The sequence below is a fragment of the Thunnus albacares genome, chromosome 15 (assembly GCF_914725855.1).
Source record: "Thunnus albacares chromosome 15, fThuAlb1.1, whole genome shotgun sequence".
NCBI classification, from domain to species: domain Eukaryota; kingdom Metazoa; phylum Chordata; class Actinopteri; order Scombriformes; family Scombridae; genus Thunnus; species Thunnus albacares.
Window position 1 is genome coordinate 7,694,347 of NC_058120.1, and position 23,330 is coordinate 7,717,676.

Genomic DNA, 23,330 nt, shown 5'->3' on the forward strand with positions numbered 1-23,330 from the left:
GTTAATGCTCATGTTGAAACTCACATGGACGAGTCTTTGCTTCAATTCACACCATCCTGGGCAAAATTATGACTGTGTGCATCCACTTACCTCTGCATGGAATAACACTGCTTCTAAAAAAATTGCTTCGCGTTTTGTCCGAATATACCTTAACACACTTAGCGAGAAATCTCTATGATCTGAAGGGGCATTGTTGATTTCAAGATTCAAGGTTCAAGATTTAGTTTGTTGTCATTTTTTTGTGAGCTTGCATACACAAAAAAACCCAAAATGCTGTTCCTCCTAGCTCACAGCAGTGCAACAACAACAGAAAGGATAAAGACATATGTCTAAAAATTCCCTTAAAAACAACAAAAACATAAATCTGAACAGGAAAAGTGCATTTAGGGGGAAAGTACATGTCTCAGCTCAATGTTGACAGCATGGTGCATGTCAACAAGTGACCAGCACTGATAGGGGGCATATATAATCCATTTTGCTGTTCAGAGAACAAACATTATCCAGCATGCTTGTTGGAACTGTCAGTTTGTATGGGTTAGCAGTTAGCCTAGCTTGCACTCCTCCATGCTTGCCCCACTTCCACTTCCTGTCGCACTGCTTTCGATATTTCCTCACTGGTGCAGCTCCAGGCAAGGCTGTGGTCTCTTTTGGGCCCACTGGGCATAACAGACCAAGCTCACTCAGCTGATTTAGTTCTCCCAGCCAGTATTTATCATAGCAAAAGTCTTTGTTACCAATGTCGTGTTAAATCAGAAAAAAAGGCAGCCATTGAACTGAAAGATGATGGTCTTCCTACAAACCATTTTCATAACCAGTTGTGGCTTGCAGGAGTAGCCTACTTGAGAAATATCTTTATAAAACTGAATTAGCAGATATAAGTCCACTGTTTCGAGAATCACTTTGACACATTTTAGCAGAAAAAGCATGTTTTCTTGGCTTGTACTAAGAATATGATTTGAAACCTGAGAATGTGCTACACAAATAGTTTGAGAAACAGACATTTTGACAATGTTTTGCGTTTGCTTAAATGGGTCCACTTTTGGAAGCTCTCTACTCAGATGGATACTGTAATTGATACAGAAATTACAAGTTTTAGGGTGAAATACGTCTTGAATGTCTATACAGGCTGCAAAACAACTTTCCACAATATACCCCAGCTAGAAGGGAGCTAACATTGTTGGATGAGATATTATTTCAACCTGTAGCCTCCACTCTATCTGTCACAGATGGAGGATTAAATGATACTTTTGAGATGAGCACACTCAGACAATTCCGGGCTTTACCTTTTTGTAGCAGGAAGAGTTTCAATACTCAGCTGAAAATACAGTTGATGATCAGTTTCGTTTTGGCACCACATGCCGTATGTGAGACAGGTTCCTCTACAATGGCATACCTGGAAAACAATACATAAAAGACAAAATCAATGCAAAGCAATGTCCTGAAGGCGCTTTCAGGTGGAAAGTCTCACACTCACACACACACTTTTATCAATCTGGACTAGGAACAGTCTGAAGAGCCTGGTGACTTTCCATTTGTTAAACCTTTTATTGACATACATGTCAGCGGAGCACAATGCTGGTTGTCTGGTCCATGTGTTTAATGGCTTGGCTTCAGCCTGCTGTAGTTGCTATCAGCCAATCTGCCCTTTCCCTGTTTACTACGTGTGTGTGTGTGTGTGTGTGTGTGTGTGTCCTATTTGGATGAAGTTTAAGGCAGTAAGTGTGTGTGTTTGCATGTATTTACTATTGGGCAATAACTCTTATGCTTGTATTAAGGCAACCTGATTAAATAGTGGCGTGTGTGCGTGTGTGTGTGTGCACTCTAAATATCATCATTTCTCTGCAGCTTCACTGACCAGCACAGGGCAGTTACACATGGCTACAGTCCTACTGATACCTCATTCCCTTATTTTTTTCTTTCTTACCTTCTTTCTGTATTCCCTCTCTCTCTCTGTTTGCTTCATTCTTTGTCATCTGTCATCCCTCCACCCTTTTTCTTCTTATTTCCCTTCCCTCCTTTCATTTTTCATTTCTTTCCATTCCATTTCCTCTTTTGTTTCTCTCCCTCCTGGCTTTTCTCTTTCTCCTGCTTTCTTTCGTACACTCCCTTTTTCCTCATTTGTCTCATTTCCTTTACTTGCTTCTCTCCTCTTCTTCCTTCTTCTCCTCTTCTCAACAGAGACACAATAACAGCTGGGAGAGAAGAATAACCTCTGGTTGTATAACCAGGTCACGGGGAGGTGGTGGGAGGGAGAGGAGGAGAGAGGTAACCACAGCATGCTTATTACCAAGTTTTACTATCTTTCTTTCTCTCCTACACACTCACACTCCTGACAGACATACAGTAGGACATACATACATTCCTTATCATAAAGAGGTATTAACCAATTTTTTGGGGGCTCCTGAGGGCAGCAGAACAAGCTGTAAACACAACATTGACATATTATCAAAGTTGTTATGATTTGTTTTGGTCTCTAGCAACTCCTGAGGGAAATATTCAGCTCTTTAGCTGCTACAAGCTCCACAGTGTCTACAAGCTAGACACCAACACTGTATGTAGCATGCAATCAGTTTTTGGAGCTTTTTAACATAAAGTACTGCATCTTGATGAGAGTGGTGAGGGTGATCCAAAAAGGTAAAGTTGTGCACCGTAAAAGCCAAAACAACAAACTGAAGGACACTAAAATGCTCTGTAGAGTTATAGTGTGACTGAAAAGTCGGCTGATATCTCTCTGTAGGTTCATCACTACAAGTGACTCCTTTCACACAAACATATCAGTTTGATCGATTGTTATGTAAAAATATTCATTAGTGCAGCTTTTCTGCTAAATAAAATTTTGCTGTTATGCTACTAAAGATACTTGCAAGTGAGCATTACAGTGGTCCAAGCATGGCACAATGATTAAACAGCAAGAGTATAAGAAAGATTGTTTTGGTAAAGTTTATTTCTCAAAACAAAAAGACACTAATATAAGTGTATTTACAATGTTTTTCACCTTAAAAGTAAAGCAGTAAAGTGCAACAAAATGCTATCTGGCTCACTTTATAGCCCATTATAGACATCTACTAAAAGTGGCTATAACCTATACTTTTATAATAACAATGTATTGCAACAATGTGTAATGTGAGAGGTGTCGCTTGTAGTAATGAACTTAGACAATTAGGTATAGAAAAAGAGAATGTTTTTATGTTCATCATGTCAACTTAAAATTTGATATGTCAATGTTCACAACTTATTTCTGCTACCCCCAAGTGACCAAAAAAACCCCAAAACTCAGTTATTGCAGGATGAAACATTTTTGGCATTAAACATCCCTTTCCTGTTTGTGAAATGAAAGGTACCACAGAAACTTCTCAACAGACTGCTACAGCATTATCCACTTCACTAATTCCCATCTGTATAGACTGCATATCATAAAAAATGTCATCATTTGGCAAAAATATAGCTAATGCTGCCTCCGTAAAGCTCCCCTTGAAGGTCCAATAAAGAATCACATTGAGCTACCTCTTTGAAGATATACGATGACATCACAAATGAGGGGGAGTAAAAAATTGAACCACTACATTGCATTTTCTACCTGTTATTAGTGTCTTATGATTCTAGCTGTGCAGATTAATGCTTACTGTGTGGAGAGCATAAATGTAGTGCATCTTATGTTGAAACATGTTCACTGACTAAATCCACCTGATTTATTTTTACTTAGTGTGGTTTACTCTGCTGCAGTCAATGTGTGTTTTATTCATGACCCTCTTTAGTGACCCTGAATGTCTGGCATTTATCATGTCAGTTTTTATTTAGTGGTGTTTTGTCATGTGGGGGTCTCTGACTCCCTCTTGAAAGTTAATTAATACAGTATTAGTTTTACACACACATACACACACAATCCCTCTCTGTCAAACTGTCTCACTCCATCTCTCTCCCTCCCTCTCTCAAACACAATTACCCTCACACTCTCTCCCACACATAAACACATGCTTGGTTAACAGTGTTGAGAAGGTTACGTTTGAAATGTATTAGGTTACAGATAACTAGTTACCTTGTTAAAAATGTAATAAGTAATGTAACTATTTTAATTACTTCATCAAAGTTATGTAACTTCTTACATTTCATTACTTTTCTAACAGATGTTTTAAACTGGGCAATAAAGCTGAAAAGTCCTAAAAACATACATTTAAACCAGGCAGTGTAAACTTCACTGTTGACCTCATTTCCAGCACTTAAACGTTCTTGTCCGACAGCATGGCCACCCGCCTTGATGTGGTGAGCTGGTCGCAGGCATGGCAGACATCAGGTGCATGTGCATTGATTTGATTGGCAGAGAGGTGGTGCAACTTCAAACATGAGAACCAATCAAAAACAATGCTTAAAATTTGAGCAAATACTGCCAAATGAATGGGGCCTGTAGATGTAGAGACAGCTCCTTGTAAGCCATCCTGCCCTTGATGGTGTTGCACTCAAATTTGTCCCAAGAGCTTTGCTCACCTGCGTTGTCTGGAAATATGACAAAAGAAGGTATTCCTGCACAGCAAGAAGATGCAAAGCAACAGAGTAAATGTTCTGTTCTACATATAAGCTTTTTACTGAAAGGAATATATTTGGATGTAAACCCTTTGTAATCACCAACATTTTGATTAGTTACTGTAATTTAATTACATATTTTCTCTCAGTAACTAACAGATTACATTTACATTTATTTTGTGATTTAATTACTTGTATGGTTAATATAGCATTGAATTCTCGCTGTTGCTGAGAGTTTGCCTCCTCGGATACTTAGATGATGTGGCTGGCTGACCTTGACACTGACACCATCTCTACACACACACACACACACACACCCTCTGCAGTTAAATGCATAGCCAAGCTTGTACACGTGCAGCAAAAACGTACACACACAAACTCACAAGAGGATAGTCTTGTCCAAACATAAGCTACACACTTGCTACTGTAACACAAGTCATAGCCAATTATCTGCTTGTGTTTAGAAGGCATCTCCTCGTTATCAGGACCTTCCATGACACTGCAGAGTGGAAAATAATTCCCAGTAGACAGGACTGGAAATTGTAACTCTCATTTAAGCTAGTTTTTCCAAGTGAGTGAATCAATAGGCAGCACTCCAAAACTACACACAGACAAAAAGTGTTGTTTACAATAGGGCCATCCTGCAAACACTAAGAGTTTCTCACACCAGTAATCTTTAACAGTATACCATGCAGAGTCAAAAGTTTCAGACTGTGTCAAACTTAACACCTTGCCTCAATAAACAGAGGTTAGCAAAGTGGCAAACAGTATAGCTGAATGCAGAGGAGTCCTTAAAGGATGGTTCAACATTTTGGGAAATGTACTTATTTGCTTTCTTTCCAAATGGGAAATGAGGAAAATGATTACAACATCATAAGTTTGAGCTGGAGTCAGGACGTGTGTACTATAGCTTAGCATAAAGACTATAGGCAGGGGGAAGCTAGCCCGGCTCTGTCATGCCTATCAACACATTTCTTGTCTGTTTAACTCATATAAAACAAATGTAAAAAGGACATATTGTGATTGTATAAGAGGTTAGGTGTTATTCTAACCAATTTCTTGTTGAACAACCCATCTGCTCAGTACTTCTGTGGACAAAGCAAGGGTTGCCAGATTCTGAATGCACAGGTGAAGAGCTTTAGCAAATTAGTGTTCAGAGTGGGTTCAAAAGGATATGTGGCAAATAATGAATAATTTATAGGGTACCCATCATCGTAAATGTGTTGTAGAAAAATTGTTATACTAGTTTGAGTTTTTTTTCCTGTTGATTTCTATCCAACAAAGCAGCTGCAAATGCTTTTTACATGGATTCCAAAGCACCAAAAGACGACATCAAAAAGCTGTAACTAACTCATACAAGAAAAAGAGTCTGCAGCCATGCTAGCGACTCTGCTGTATTAATGCAAAAAACATCCTAACAGGCTCATAATGACAAGAATAATATGCAGATAGTGAATTTCTATACAAAACTTTGTGCTGATCCATCTAATAGCTGTAGAGATATTTTAAATATCAACCTGCTGGTGGTGTATGATGAAAAGTCCATGCATCACCAAGTCTTTAGGATTAATCCTGTGGGGGCAATGAATATCTGTATATTATAATATCTAATTTCATGGCAATTCACCCAATAGTTGACGAGACATTTCAGTAAAATAATATAATAATAAACTTTATTTACAGTATATAGCATAATTCATGCATAAAGTGCAACACAACATGTTTAACATAAAAGCAGAGAATCATAACTTTTATGATAAAACACAGAAATTAAACTAAATTAAATTGAATTAAAGATTTCAGATTTCATTTAAATGTGTCAGCAGATTTAGAGACTGTTCCAGAGTTTGGGGCCTAATTAATGACGGCTGCCTCTCTGTGCCTCACAGTGGTGCTAGGGGAAATATCAGGGGCTCAAAAGTCAGTAGCATTCATCCACTGGGAAGAATGAATCTCTCTAAAACCACAAATTACAGTTTCTGTCTTCCTGTGCAGGTTAAACATACAAATTACAACATTATAATTAGTCCTACTGCATGTACGACGATTGTTTTGTGATTGTGATGTGAACGAGCAGTCTTATTGTGATCTTGTGTGTATGTAACCTGCTTACAGGTCTCTCTTGCGAAATATGATGATCTTAATGAGATTACCTGAATAAATAAAGCTTAATAATAATAATATTTAGAGGTGTTTGTAGGTGTTTAATTGAACCTTGCACAGAACTGTAGGCTATCTCTTTCCCCCTGCTTCCAGTTTTTATGCTAAGCCAGGCTAAATATATCCTTACATCAGATATTTACTTACTTAATGCACAAATTCAAAATTGATATAGATCTTTTCATCTCACTCTTGGAAAGAAAGCAAATAAGCATATTTTCCAAAATGTTGAACTGTACCTTTTTAAGCTGCAGTAATGGCTACTAGATGCTACTAAGAAAATCCCAACTGCAATGAAGTGACCGAGACAACCATCCACTTTTCTAATTACTTCGTCTGATGTGCATTTCATTAAAAAGGATATTTCAACCTCATATGCAAATACCAGGGTTTGGAATTCAACACAAGCACCATGAATGAGCTGTGCAGTGTGGGGCTTATGAGTAACACAGTGAGGGAAATTAAGTAGACCAGATGGGAGATGTCTAAGGGCACAAATTCACACTATTCTGCTTTTTATTGCAGTAAAAGCTGTGCTTCAACTGCATTTTGTGCTGCTGATGAAAAGCTGCTTTGTTTCAATCCAACTCACTCAACAAACAGTACTTATGTACAACTCTTAAACAATTACAACTTCATACAAGAAGCCACTTTTGCACCATTTCTTCCGCTATTTCCTTTCAGGTTATTTTTTTTATCCTGAACTGCTAAACTGCTCTTTAAGGCTCGTCCATGTGATCCCTCAAAGGGCAGTGTGGATTTGAAAGCAGTTGGTTCCTGTCCATCATGAAGCTGCTCCCCATCGACTGCGATACACAAAAAAAGAAGGAGCTGGAAATTTCAACAAAATGAAATGGCGTGAGTGCAACCTTAAAGCTTGAGCTGGTCAGTGCTCATGGTGAGAAAGTGTCCGATCTGACAGCTTTTGCAGAAAGCATACCTGCAGGATCAGGATTTGGCTGCAGTGTGAGCCTCACACAACAGCTGGCTGTCTAGAATTAGTCCAAGTTTCTGGGCAGTCTGGGCAGGAGTCCCTGTTGTTTTGTCAATGGTGGTAGAGAAATCATGCAGAAAGTGATTCCTGCCAGGTAAGAGGATGGGGGCTGTGGGCAAATATCCAGCTGGAGATCTTAGCTAGAAGGAGTGGAAAGCAACTTCATCAAAGACAGAATTATGAAGCTGCAGGGTGACACTAGACTGAATAAAAACACAGCTGGATGCTTACCGTAAAATCATTTTGACATAAAGTTGCAAACATGTCCGTGAGAAATTTAGAAAATAAAAAGGCCCAGTGTTCCATAGTGGTGGCCTCCATGGTGTCATGAAGGCATAGCATACCTGCGGAGTCAGAATTCAGACACAGTGGGCAAATACAATGCTGTAGTTATGCCTATGAATTGCTAATGTTAATGACATTTCATCATTGTAGACTTTTTTTTCTGTCTTAAACCAAGACTAAATCTTTCCCCAGCCGTAGCCAAAGGCTGCCAGTGCTTAAAGATAACCATAAAAAGTTTGATAATGCTGTAGTTTCTAGCGGATATTGTACTGCAAGATCGGATATTTTGGAGAGAATAAAAAGATCTACATTGTCAAATATGTTAACAACATTTTCTCATATTTCAAACAAAACGTATTTGCTGTTGTAATTTCGTAGCATATGAGTGTCATTTCTAGGAGACGGGGTTGTCCTCTTGGAACCATTAATGTCATGGCAATTCTCCAATGGTTGTTGAGATATTTCAGTCTGGACTAAAGTGGTGGGCTGACCAACCAACAGACTGACATTGCAATATATATAGCTTTATAGCGTTTTTTGTTGTTTTTCTTGCTTCGGATTTTCTGTCCAACAAATCTCCTCTGTCACTGAGTTTCTACAGTTGAGCCTACCCAACGCAGTGCTCTGTCAGTCTCTTCTCCTTTTACTTAAGTTCAGAAAACTGAATACAGAAGAAGGTCTGATTCAGTGTAATGTAACCTGTAACTTTTCATTGGAGGAAACTGCCTATATGGTACAAAAAGTAGCCAAAATGATCACAAACCAGCAAAAACCACCTTTACCCTCCCAATCAAAAAAAGTAGCTTAACTGGTCAGAAAACTGCATAATCTGGCAACTCTGCTCACTGTATGCTTGCTAGTATTGCTAGTTTTATTTAAATTGATTTGGTGGCGGCAGTGGCATCTTGGGGCTTAAATGCACCCCCCCCCCCCACCACCACCTCACACTTACACAAATAGCACTGCACCCCCGCTTAAAATGAAGTCTTAATTGGACTCTTGTGATATATACTGTATGGGTGAACAAACTGAATGCGTGGCTGGCTGGCTCACATGAGCGTGAAAGGTAATTTGTTGTTTATCACACAAACTGCAGGTGTTGAAGTCATGATTTTCACACCTTGTATACTGTATGTGTGTTTGCTGGGAGGAGGGGTGAGTAGGTCTCTTGAGTTTGGGTGTGTGTATAATTGTAGAGTTAATTATCTTCAGTCTGTATGTCCGAAGTGCTTTAAATCCCTTATATTACCAGAAAACGGATTTGATGAGAGTTCATCACTGTAGTGCTTGGAATGTCTCCATGAGCTTAGCCAGATGTTGCACTGTGCACCCTGACCTTGTGAGTTGAGTCTGGCATTTAACCACCAGTCCAATACCTCTGTCACACAAATACACACACCACCACAACAACCTCTTGCATCCCTTGCTAACCCTAACACTAGCAGACAACAAAGCATATTGCAGACAGTAAGCAGTATTTTGGATGAAATGGCAAAATAGTTAGAAAATAAAAATAGTAACATTTTCTCATTTCTCACAAAGACATATGGCTGAAGGGTGGGGCTGTTTTCACATTGCGTTTAGTCACAGTCTGACAGCACAGCTTTGGGTGACAGCATCGGATAACTTACTGTGTCAAAATAGCTGCAGGTTAGACTGAGGGCCAATTAGCAATCTGGATCATAGTCATAGCATCAGCACAATTAACACTATTTTGATATTTGGACAGGGGACTGGGGTTAGAGGGGGGTGTTGCTGTAACAAGTGGAAATACATCTTGACAGGCATTCTGTTTTTATCTGAGCAGTTTAACACCATGCCTTGATCACTGAAATGAAACTGGATGTAGAGCTGGATGAAGGACTGAAGCAGGCTCTGTTGTTCTGTAGCCACGTTGTTATTATTTCATAATGTGACAACAACATGGCCGCTCACAGTGTGAAAATGCTAGCTTAAAGAACCAGTGTGTAAGACTTATGGGGATCTATTGGCAGAAATGGAATATAATATTTGTTTTCATTAGTGTATAATCCTAGGAAAATAAGAATTGTTGTGTTTTCATTACCTTAGAATGAGCCCTTTATATCTACATAGGGGGTGGGTCCTCTTCATGGATGTATTATAAGAGCTGGATACCAGACTATAAATGGCGCCCATTCAGTCCAATAAGAACTGCTCGGCTGGCGCATATGCCGAAAAAAGTTTCCAGCTTCTGGCTTTGCTTCTGAGTTGTGCGGCCCACTGAATAGCCGTAGTAGCGTTTCCCCCTCTAGCCCCGCCCGCAAGGTCCTACTCGAGGTCCTGCCCATAGACTTTACATTGTGAAGGCTCAAGGAAAGTTTTACAAATATAAAATCTCCATGGATCAAAATTTCATAATAGAAATAGTCATAATTGATATTGTTTGTAGTTCGAGGTGTCCTGTCAACAGTTTTACAGATGTCTCTTTTACAGTGGTGGTCTGTGGGGAAAATGCTTTTTGGGCTGTAGGAGGATTTTTCGCTGCAAAACCATGAGTGGCCACTGGGAAAAATTGGCTGCAAGGCTGAGCAGTAGAGCCCTATCCAGCTCTTATAATACATCCCTGGTCCTCTTCCATGGAGCCCGCCATGTTGCACTGCCGTGTTTCTATAGTAGCCCAGAATGGACAAACCAAACACTGGCTCTAGAGAGGGCCTTTCATGTTTTTTTGCGAGTTTTGCGGCCGCCATAGGTTTCTCCTACATGCCTGGAAGGGGAGGGTGAGGGGAGGGCTATTCAGTTAGTTCCAATCTGTAGCCTCACCGCTAGATGCTACTAAATCCTACACACTGGTTGGCTGCAAAAACAATTTTCGTGAAGGTTACATCTAACTTCACACAGGCAATTAAAACCTTTGGACATTGTTGGCAATAATGTAATGTAGAACTGAAATACTTACTAAAAAGAGAAAAAAATCAAGTTCAGAATAAATTTGGGTTGGTAGTGTAGACAGCAAATGTATAATCACATCCACTACACTACTGTTTTGTTTTCTTAATGTATAGTAAAATGCAAATACTCTCGCTTTCTTCTATTGATATTTTGTGCCCAGTGCACGACAAATGTCAAAATGAATGAACCTAAATGTTTTCGCACTTTTGTATATCATTTTGTATACATACCTTTGACCTATACATGGCCAGAATGTGGACACCGGAACATAAATAATCCTTTGTAATTGTATAACATTTCCTTCCAAAAAACATGAGGCATGAATGTGCTGCTGTAGAAGCCTCCACTGCCCTTGTTCCCACAATATTTTAGAATCTAGCTGCATAATTTTCTACCTGGAAGCACACTGTTGTCTAAAATGTCACTATATGCTGTAGCAATAAGATTTCCTTCAGTTAATGCTGAGAAGCCCAGCCCAAACTATTAAAAAAAAATTCCCATACCAAAGGTAACAACACACATTAAGGCTGGAGTGCATGCTTTGCCCATAGAGCATGCACAGTATGCATTCATATGGCCAATGTGGGAATGTCAAACCTGACACCAGATTAAAAACTCTGCATACTGTGAAATACAGAGAGATTTATCTGGCAGTGATAGGCTTAATCAGCATTGTGTGAACTCGTTTGGCAAGGGCTTGAATGTAACAGATGTTCATTTATATGTAACAGTTCCGCACTGCAGGTTTAATTCCTAATAAGTAGTTATTTAATTAAACAAATGTAAAATACTTCCTAGAATTGCTGAACTAAGAAAGCAACCATAGACATTAAATGTTTAGTGTACAGAACATTAAAGGGGAACTCCTACTTAACACATGAAGATCAGTTTACTCAGCCTGTGAAAACACTAGTATAATGTCTCCTGTGGCTCTGAAGGAGTTTTTTTGAGTATATATCCTTGATGACACTTGGTGGAGTTTCCCTTTCAGAAGTTATAGCAACTACATATTTACAATTTAATAAACATGAGCAATTTTTGATGACAGTACAAGATAAAAAATTGTGGAAAAGACACCATGAAGAAACAGCTGAGACATTAAAACCTGGAGTCTCCCTGAAAAACTGGCAGATTTGTGTAAGTTTGCTTGTGTGTGTCTATGTGCATGTCTACTCTCATGATTTCAAGTGAAATTGAATAGGGTAAGTAGCATGATGCTCATGCAAATATGTGGGAAAGTGATTTTAATTGAGAAATTTAACAGGGTCAGTACCACGATTCCAGCACTGTTTTGTGTGTGCATGTGTTCATGTGAATGAGTGTGTTGATGTCTGCTCACGTGTGTGTGCTTATCAAAGTCCCAATAGGGCATCTGTTCTTACTGTCTCTGAAGTAACAGCAATGAAAAATGGAGCTTGTCATTTGCTGCCTTGCTTTTCATACCTGCACGCAAAGTCTTATCAGCAAGAACGGTGGATTTCAAGTGATCCCTCTACATGCACATACGCACACACACACACACACACACACCCCAGAGTGTGTTGATTGCATTAATCATTACAATGTGTATGTGTGTGAGAGAGCATCTGATGCGAAAGATGTCTTAGTCTCTGAGAGTGAACAAAGAATAACTGATTCAGAAAAGCCAAGGCTAAAGGTGCAGATAAGTGTGAGAAGGTGTCCAGTCTGCTGTTCCCAGCAGATGCAAAATGTATCAAATGCCTCTCAGCAGCTGCAAGAAGCTCCCCAGGAAAGAGAAACATGATAAATTACAGACAATGGACCAGCTGTTGATTTTTAATTACTTCTGAGAGTGTCGACATGCTTTGTAGATTTCATACCAGGTGGCTATATATCGTTTGTTTCACTCTGCCTCTTCGCTCTTTGTCTAACGCAGACACTGAGCCCGTGTGCACATGTGATGCTTTGAGCTTTAGTAAAAGTGTGACAGTATTGTAAGAGATCTTTGTCTGGTTCCTCTTTGTCAGAGTGGAATTGCAAAATTGCCACGACTGATATGTCTGAGTTTCTTGTCAACTTGATAAATGCATGCTGAGAGCATGTGCTGCTAAGTGTTAAAACTGTGTGTGTTTACTGTATATGACAGGTCATGTGTGTGTATAAGAAATAGCATGGTGTGTGAATACATGCAGGGTGTCCTGCCACCTCTCATGAATTCTTTTCAAGAAGCATGTCCACGTTTCTCTACCTTTCCATGAATGTGTGTGTGTGTGTGTATAGAGCCGCTGCGACAGTGAGACAGCATGTCAGTGTGGGGGCGCGTCTTCGTGTTAATGTGCCTGTCAGCACATCAGGTGTCTCTCTCTCGCTCACTAAAGAGCCATTAAAAACTGTGTTGTGGCATGATGAGTGTGTGAATGCATGCTGATGCAGTAAATTCATGAGGTACAGAATGTGTGTGAGTCTGCCAGGTGGCGTGTTTGTGTGTGTTAGTTACTGTCTTGATGAGAACCAGGTTGCATGGTGTGTGTGAGTGTGTTGGAGTCACTTCATGTGTGTCTCCATACAGAATAACATGGCGGATGATCAGTACTTACAGTAAGATGTGTTTGTGTCTGTACAGATGTGTGTGTCTGCTCCGGTCTAACAGCTGTCTCTCTCATGCTACTGGGTAGACCTCGAGCGGCTAACTTTATTAAACAACAAAAACTGTGTACAGTACACAGGTGTCGCAGGGGCTAAGCACCCATCAATCACCGCAGAGACTGGGTTCAAAAACATGTATCATCACCGCCGGCTTGCTTTGACAGTGTGTGTGTGTTCTGCCAGCTTGGTTGGGCACACACATTGCTCTTGAGCCACTGACAAAAAACTGGCATTGGATGTAGCAGCAATCCTCTTTCTGAAAGCTCTTCTTTTTACCCTTGGGTGCCATTTTTTGTGAATAACACTTGCCCACAAATGAAGTGGAATAAGTAACATTATATCATAGCAGTTTGAGGGCATTAATCATGTTAATGATCAATTATCACAACAAGCAACTGCTCATTTACAGGTGGCATAGATGAAGTTTAGATGAGCAATTTATAACAAATTTGTATTGTTATCCAACGTGGCACACTTCTGCTCACGGACTCTCACTGAGAAAAGTAAGAGACGTTTAGAGCTAGCATATGGAAATATGCATATAGTGTACTTGAACACTCTCAAACTTAATACTGTAGTGGGGGAGCTCTATGGCTAGAGCAGCAGGCTAATAACTGGAAAGTTGTTATGGCTCCATGGACTGAAAGGAAAAATCAGCTCAAGAGGCAAGAGGAGTGAATGTGGGTAAATCAATGCTGAAGAAATGGACCTCCTTTAGAAAAAACTATGACAAGAATGTATATGAATATATACATACATACATGGAAAATATGATTTAAATTATATAAATTTATAAGGGTATGAAGCATACCAGTAAACTGGGCATAGCTTGTGCCAGCATAAGCCCTTTTTGCTTGTGACACCTTAAAATGATATATACTTGTGACTCCTAATCAAAGTTCATGGTCTAAGTGTGAACCTGAGGTGTTAGTAGATCAACCAGATTGTTTCAGTTGAAGGATTATTAGATGCCTGAAGAGATTAATTTTCACATATTTGTCAAGAGAAAAGCAAAAAATTAGAGAAAAGCCAGAACCTTAAGTGCTTCACACAACTTTTTTATTATTTCTTAATAAATAAAAACATGCTGCATAGTAAGTATATTATTGGAAGAACTAACAGTATGTATATTTACAATTGACTGTTCTCTAAGCTCCACCCTCCTTATAGTTACTGTTACTACACCATGGATGTATTAAGGATATTATATATTACAGGGCAGATCTAGCTAGTCCTTGTATTATTAGTATGGTTAGATCAGACTGCTGTTTTGTTCTAACATAATCCTGTTCAGCTGTTTAGCTTAAATACTTTGTCGTATTTTCAAGATGTGTTTTCACTTTTAATGATACAAGAAGGCTTATAGGATGAGGACTAACTTGTTTTTGGCAAACGTAATGCTATCTCAGGTAATGTTGGCTGGGGTTTCTGCATCAAGTGTAATTTCCCCAAATAGAATACAGAGCAGGACAGAGCTGCTGTTACCCTTAAATTTGATAGCCCGACCTGCTTTCCTGCAGTGGGGAAATACTACACAGTGATGTGCTAGTTATGAAGGTTTTTTTTTTTTTTTCCTAACCTTTTTTTTGTATAACATCATAAACTAACCTAATGTAGTTTAGTTTAGTTACTTTTTGGAAGCAACAGAAGGTTACTACTGTGGGTAGTAAGCTATATGGACATGCTAACGATTGCAGCTTATACTAGAGCAGATAAACACTGTTTAATTTATCCCTTAAACTTGCTTTTGTGTTTTTGGTTGTGGAAAGACCAGAAACAATGCTGTTTGAGGGAGGGGTTTGGCAAACTGTCAGTTTCGTAGAGTCATTTGTTTCCTATTCCATTTCTACATTAGCTAAGCAGAAAACAACTCTATTTACTCCTACAGTGTCAGTGGTGGGCCTCTTTGGAAGAAATCCCTGTAGGCTGTAGAGCTATTTCTGCTGCTAAAATGTATATAAACTCCAATATCCTGCATGTATTTTGGTAAAATCACATTTTACACCTAATACCATTATCATATCATTTGTTGTATAATATTAAAACAGGTTTCAATGGAGAGTCTGGTCTCGGTTTGGCATCTGTATTGACATATATGTATATACTGTGTGGGCAATGTATATTCATATTGAAGAACTTATGAGCATTTCTGCTTTAGCTCACCTTTGTATGACTGACACTGTGCAACAGTCTTGCCATCCTCTTCTTGTCGATAATCATCAATCACATCTGAGTGGGCGGTGAGCAGTAACTGTCAGCCGTGTCAAGCCAGAAAATGATGTAGCCATGACAAAGCGACTTAGGGTTTAGGGGCTAATATGTTCCAGAGCTGAGCCCCAGCTAACTCTGGCTAAATGTATTTATCAGTTATTTATGATTATTTTTCATGAAAATCTTTCTTTCTTTCTTTCGCCCACCTCTCCTTCCATTCATTGTTCTGCAACACAAGCTATTCCCCATTCACCATTGCTCCTCTTTAACTTAAGTGAAACTGATCAGGCAGATACAGATAGCACTTCTCTTCGTTTTCTCTCCATCTCTCTCCTCTCTTCTCTTCTATTTTTTTTTTTTTTTTTACCAACCACCCAATCTCCCTCTCTCCGTAATTTATTGTGCGTCCAATCTTTCTCTCTCCCGTTCCTATCTCACGCATGGTATTTAAATTCTCCACCAGTCTTGCCCTAACCCCATGTTCATCTAAGTGAAAGTGATAGGGCAGATCCGCATAGCGTGTGGGAACCGTCATGTTGTTCACCAAAAATAGACCGATGATATATTCATCAGGGCACAGGCAATAGGAATCCTGTGTTGAAGAGGGAGATTCTAATTTTGCTGTGAGTGTGTGAGTGTGTGTGTGTGTGTGTGTGTGTGTGTGTGGGTGTGGGTGGACATATATATGTGTGTGTGTGTCATATCATTCAACTGTCCACTTCTTCAAACATGACACCTTCCATAAAAGCCCATTGCGTGCCAGAAAGCAGCAACATAACATATCGCTGCAAATGCATGCTCCCCAGTTGTCTCTCCTTCTCTTTCTCCTATCCTGTCCTCCTTGTTTTTCATTAGACTCCTTTTGTTTTCTAAAAACTCATTCTGTCTCAGCTGATCATCACCATTTTCCTCTTAAGATGCAATAATGGTCATTAGAATATACTCTGTATAATCTGTCACCCTCAATTTTATTGGTGTTTCTGTACTTTATTGTTCCATTTTGACAGCTTCAAAGGTACATGAATATTGTGTCTGGAGGTTTATTTATTACTGATTGGTCAAAAGGTGGATAGCTTCATCGTCAGAGAGAAATTGTGCTTGGTGTCCACCTGTTTTCTTCCACTGAAGATAAAGTGTAGACTTTCTCTTTGTGGCAGTCAAGTAGTCCAGATACAACACCATTATAAATAAATGAATAAAAGGCCATAGTGGAAGTATGGAAGTATTTTACCTTTCTTTTATTATCATGTAAGCTTTCTAAAATTGTCTCATTGTGATTACATTTTCAACCATCATTCATTATCCAGAGTAAGAAGAGCGTACAGAATGTTGTTAGCACATATTCCTCTTCTTTTCTTAAAATTATTCACCACAAAAAACATCTGTAGCTAGGATGGCTTTGCAAATATCCTCTACAATTCTGAATCATTCCTGGATTCCAAAAATCAATTTTCTATTTTGTTAATAACATTATGTTGATGTAACAAAAAAGGTAAGTGTTTTGGTGCAATTTAAGATTTAATAGCTTTATAATTAGCTTTGTGAGACAAAGGTGAAGTATTTTGTGAATACCTCATACATCATCACCCAGGGTCTAAGTTAGCGGAGCACTAAACTTCCAGCACTAACAAACAAGTTGACTGATGAACACACACTGCAGCAGTTTACAAAAGTTAAACCAAGTCTCGTCAGGTGAAGGAAATAACACAGTCCACAGTCAGTCTCAACTCTAAAGCCCTGCACCTGTATAGCGTTTTGGCTAACAATGGGTTTCAAATACTGAGATTCCTGAAGATTCCCACCCTTACTTTCATACAACTACAACTGGAGGGGCAGTAGTTGGTCAGTTTCAACTTACTCAGGTTGTTGGGAAACAGAGGCATGCACTGTGCAGTCCATCTATCATACAGTAGCTGGAATGTTACTTATTATTGTGACAATGAATGTACTAAAGATCAGTAAAGCACCAATTTGTGTGCTGATTTTCTTCCCAAACACAAGTATGTGGATATATAAAGGTTTTAGGCGCTGAAAGTAACGTGAGTATGCTGCCTCAGCTGCTTCTGCTTCTTCATGTAATCCCAGACTGACAAGTTGATGTTGAGTTCAGGGCTCTGCAGGGGCCATACCATCTGTTGCAGGACTCCTTGTTCTTCTTGTCGATGAAGATAGTTCTCAATGACTCTGGCTAGATGTTTAGGGACATTATCATGCTGGAGACCAATCAGAGGTCTCACTGACGGTGTTGCGTTATGGATAAGAACCTAAACCTTTTGCACAGTCCTGATTACCTATCAGAGCCTCTTTTCACTTGATGAGCTGCTTCACAATAACTGCAGAAGTACCCCCTGGAATACAGTTTACCCCAGTTGAGAATCATCACTCTAAGGTCTCTGGCAGCCAGTGCATCCTTTAGAAGATTGGTAAAATCCTCCATGAGCCCACACACATTCTGTTCCAGGCCTTCAAGTGGCATCTTCAAGTGACATCTTTTTGAACTCCTGGCCCCTCTCTGACCTTGGAGAACTGTCAACTCTCACTGCTGCAGCATGTAGGACTTTAGCTGGTACTGTTCACTTTATACTTCTATGCATTTTAACTCTGTATTGTTCTACATTGTCCTGTGTCTTTTATGTAGATGTACATGTTTATTTAATTGTTCCACTGGCGATGAATTAAATCACTGAACTGAACTAAATTTCATTACTTCTAACAGCCTGGGCCCCATGTCTCAAAAACATCTCAAGACCGAGATGATCTTAGTCCCATTGTAAGATTCTGCTTTGTTGAACAGTGTAAATTTAAAATGGCTTAAAATAGTAAAGCATCTTAGCAATTAGACAGCGATTTGACATTGTGGCTGATTTTCACTGAATGCTATTTAACGATATGGCATTTTTATTCCACAGTGTGAATGCTGCATATCATTACCCCCTCTCTTTTGTTTTTCTGTCCCTCTGTTAGATGCTAGCTTTTAAAGTTCTCTCTTTTGATGAGATCATAATTAAGTATCCTGATTAGAGCAATTAATCCAATTACCTATACGTGTTAATTAAGTGGGAGCATCGTTTGTCATGTTTGTGTGTGTGACACTTTCTGTCTATGAGGGATTATATCAGGCTGCGTAGGAGGCAATGAGTGATGCAGCCTTTTTCATTTTCTCATATCTACAGTACACTCAATATTGGAAGTCAGTTAAGACACTGCACAGGAAAGCATTTGTGAAAATGCACCATAGCCACTCAATTTTTGTCTAATAGTACTTTTTAATTGAAAATACAGCAACATGAACTAGAATAGTTTTATTAAGATGAAAATTCTTGTCATAAGTTTAAGTATGTCAAAAAGCATTGCAAGGAGTCGTGACACAAGAAAATAGTTGACATGGTAGTGACAAAGTGAATAAGTTACTCTTGACTTTGTGCAGTAATCTGTTTCTTAAGCTTCACGTGTTTGAGAAACTCAGTATCTCTAATCAGGGTGGGGGATTGGTGAGATTTTTTAGCTAGATTTTTCCCAGAGAAATAGGATTTCTTGTCAATGCAGGTTGCTAATCAGGTTTTCATAGTGCATGTCTTCAGACAGAGAAAGTATCACTGTAACACAATTAGATCACTCATTATTCAAATCATTATTTGAAAGTCAGACTAGAACCAAAACTGACAACAAATAGTCTCTTAAAGTCTTAAAGCCCCTGAAAACTTGGCTTTAAATTGTGTGTGTTTACAGTGTTGCTTTAGCATTAAATAATGAATAAATAAGCAACAAAACCAAAGTTTAAAAAAAAATCATATGTCAGGACTGTGTGGATGTAGTTTGATAAAATTTGATTTACAGCGACCAAAAAGCCAAAGTCAATCATATTCAGAGGTATATATTGCTAAATCTTGTCACCTTTTCCTCACTGAACCCTGCCCACCTCAAACCAATGAGAAGAAATTTTCTGGCAAAGTTGCAATTTTGCTAGAAGATGTTGTGTCAATGTAGAATCCCATTAATCATAGTAAGAAGCTGATTCAGTGACTATTGACTATTAGTGAAATTCAGACACATGCTGTATGTGCTGTAAGGAAAAACTACAAGGCCTGTCCTCTCACTGCACAAAGCTCTCCAAACACACACACCAAAGAGAAAAAAAAATCAGGCTGCAGTGTCTTGTATCACTATAATAATAATTTTCTTATAAGTGAGAAATGGATTCAGAATAAGTTCTGGGTAGGATAGAAATCTGATTACTGACCTGCTGCAATTTTATACAGATTTTACATTAACCAGGTAACTACAGTACATGGAAATGCATTGTACAATATCCTGAGTATTCTTATTTCTCCCTGCAACCTGATTCCATGTCTGTATGTAAATGTACTAAGCCGTTGTTTTATAAGAATACCTCAAACTTCATTTGTGTGCTAATACCACAGCCGCTTACTGTACTTAAACAGGCATAGAAAACACAGTGTAGCCTAAATCCCTAAAAAGTTTGACAAAGAAATCAGTTGAACTAATAATGGTTACGTTTTGTTTTGTTAATGGTTCACTTTTCATAACTAGCACTAAAATAATGGAAAGCATCATGCTGTAGGTGACTTACTGTAAGGTTACTGATGACTTTATTATACAGTGCTGGGCATATTTTAATAGAAAGGTGAACATTATAGATGTTACCTGATATGAACATTTCTTCACATTTTAACAGTGAAGTCAGACACTTCAGTAATCATCTGTGTGCGTCTGTCACATTGCATCAGAGACATCTTGTTCTAAAAGTTCAGTGGTAGGTCATAATGATGTTTCCAGGCTCTTTCTCTCTCTCCCATACTCTCCTCCTATGTAACTCGCTCCCTTGTTCTCTTCCAGTGTGTCTGCTTAACTAGGACAAGGACATACAGTGACAAAGTAGTGCTTATTACTGTCCTGTCCTGGACCCACACACACACAAACACACATACACTCATGTGCAGTACCATGGTGTCTTGCCTGAAGGTGACAGTGGGAGATGAGAGGAACCAGTCATTTTGCTACAGTTACCTCCTGTTTTATCAGATAAGTACAGGCCATCCAGATGGCACAGTGGGCAAGGACACATGAGGTTTTTCTTCCATGTATATAGTCCAGCCCGTCTTCACAAGAGAAACAACAGTATAGGTCTAAAATTCAGGCCAGCAAAAACGACATATAGTCAGGTTTATGCTATCTAGCAACCATAGTAATTATGACCCGGGGAGGTGATGTAGTACAGATGACGTCAATATAACATGACAAATTTTCATATTAGGTGGAGGCAGTTTGGGTGGATGGCTAGATAGATAGATGACATAAAGTGGACTTAGTTGCAGGAGGCTGCTGTTCGTTTCCTGTTTCCAACCGTGAGTGTCAAGTTTCCAACCACGAATCAGGCAGTTTTATTAAAAATTATAATTTTTGATTGTCATGGTGTTTACTGTTGCCACGACGACAAAGGTTGCGTTACTTTATGGAGGTAACTTAAATCCACACCACATTTCAAGTGATCATTTTAACCCAAACTATGAGCTTTCCCTAAATCTAAGCAAGTGGTTTTTGTGTAAAACATAATTTTTTTTTTACAATTACCAACAATAGAGGCGGCATATTAGAAAATGGGTCATTCTGGAAACGCTCCTATAAGTTGTTCTGAGATGCAAGTACAATTGACCTATGTGATCATTGCCACAGACTGTAAAAAATAGTGGACGTAGCCACCATGATGTCACTCATTGGGTTGTGGACTCTCATTTTGAAGCTTTGAGTTTGCATTTTGACTGTCATCATCTTGGATTTTTGGAGCCAGAAGTGACCATATTTGGACAAGAGGGTGGAGCTGATCCTAATGCTAGCTGCTAGCTTGGTTAGAATGGTGCATACCAATGCTAATTTTTGCTAGCAAAAAACAGGATTGAAACCAGTAAAACAAAATGTACTTACTGGAAAAAACTGAACATCCGACTCCTTAGAGGGTCTTTTAGTATAAACAAACCCTGAACAAGACTTTTTTAGGTGACCAAAATGTTACAATTAATTTTCATGAACTGAAAACACACTGAAATAGCATACAGTTGTCATGAACAGGGAAATAAGCTATAGAGCCCAAAACTGTTTTTTTGTACCAGGCTGTAAACATGTTTATTTCTGCTGTGAAGTTGGGTATTTTAACATGGGAGTCTATAGGGATTGACTCACTTTTGGAGCCAGCCTGAGTTGGCCATTCGAGAAACTGCAGTTTTTGGCACCTCTGCATTGGCTTCATTTTTCAGCCCCAGAGGTTGCCACCTGGTCATTTCATTATGAGGATGTGTTGAGGACAATCACAATTTGAACATTTTGAGGTTTTAGGTTTATGGACTTTTAGCGGCTTAAAATAAAAATGTCCTGACAGTTCTGAAGGAGCTCAGGATTCATCTATAAGGGCTGCTTTATTCCAAACAATTCCACCATATAAACCTGGAATCTATGTGTAACAGCTGACCTCTTTATAAACAGTCAATGGTGATACTTATCATTTCAGCTGCTGCAGGTATATAATAAATTCAAAGGAAAGAATCTGGTGCACAGCTAACTGCGTGCAACAAACAACATCAGTACTGATGTTTCTGCAAAATCCTGGATACATTCAGTGACACCTGTACAAAATTATTGTGAGATTCAGACATTAATCTAACACGTTTCAGACTTGTCTGAGTCACATTAATAGCTGTAGCCTATTCTGATGAACATTTCAGTAGATTATATTATATATGCAAAAGACTAGAGAATTCAAAGAAGCAAAATACATGGAAGCTGGTTTGTGATTGTGGAGAGCTCTGTGTGTCTGCACCTTGGCTGACTAGACACACAAACTGAGGCTTTTGTGTTTTGTGCAGTTTTTCATTATGGACCGATCTGTGCTGAAATGTGAAGGAAAACCTGAAATTTACAAAATTTACTGTCTCAAATTTACAAGGACATTTGCTAAACAATCATCAACAAAAAGACATCACTAGTTTTATTAACCAAAAGACATACAGTCCACACTGTATGACGCTGCTGCTAATTAGCATGTAGCTTAATATGACTTGATGTTATAGCAGTGCTTGCAAACCCCTGTATATTTTAAGTTATCTGTGATGCTTGTAAAGGCCCTCAGTGGGGCATTTAACCTGAGTCAGTGCTGCAGAGTACTGAATACTGTAGTAATTACTGTGCAGGTCCTTGTGCATAACTTGTATCCTACATCCAGCATGCAATACTGCCACAGGCATTAATTTCTAGAGTGTTAGATGATATAGCCAAATTAACATTGCAAAGACTGAGCCTAATCAATTGTCACCACTTTTTTAAACTTTAACCACTGAATAAAGAGTTATTTCTGAGACTGTCTCTCTGGGATGGAACTAAAGGGAGGAAAGAGTTTAGCAGGTGTGTTTCAGTAAAATAGATAAAAGAAATAGTTTGACATTGTGGGGAATGAGCTTATTCGCTTTCTAGCAGAGAGTTAGATGAGATAGATACCAATCTCATGCCTGTACACTATATATGAAGCTACAGCCAGCAGCTGATTCCTAGAATCTTGGCTGGTTTCCTGGCAACCTCACAAGTTACTGCTCCCGCCCAAGACACAGTCCTGCACATAACCCCCTGTAAAACC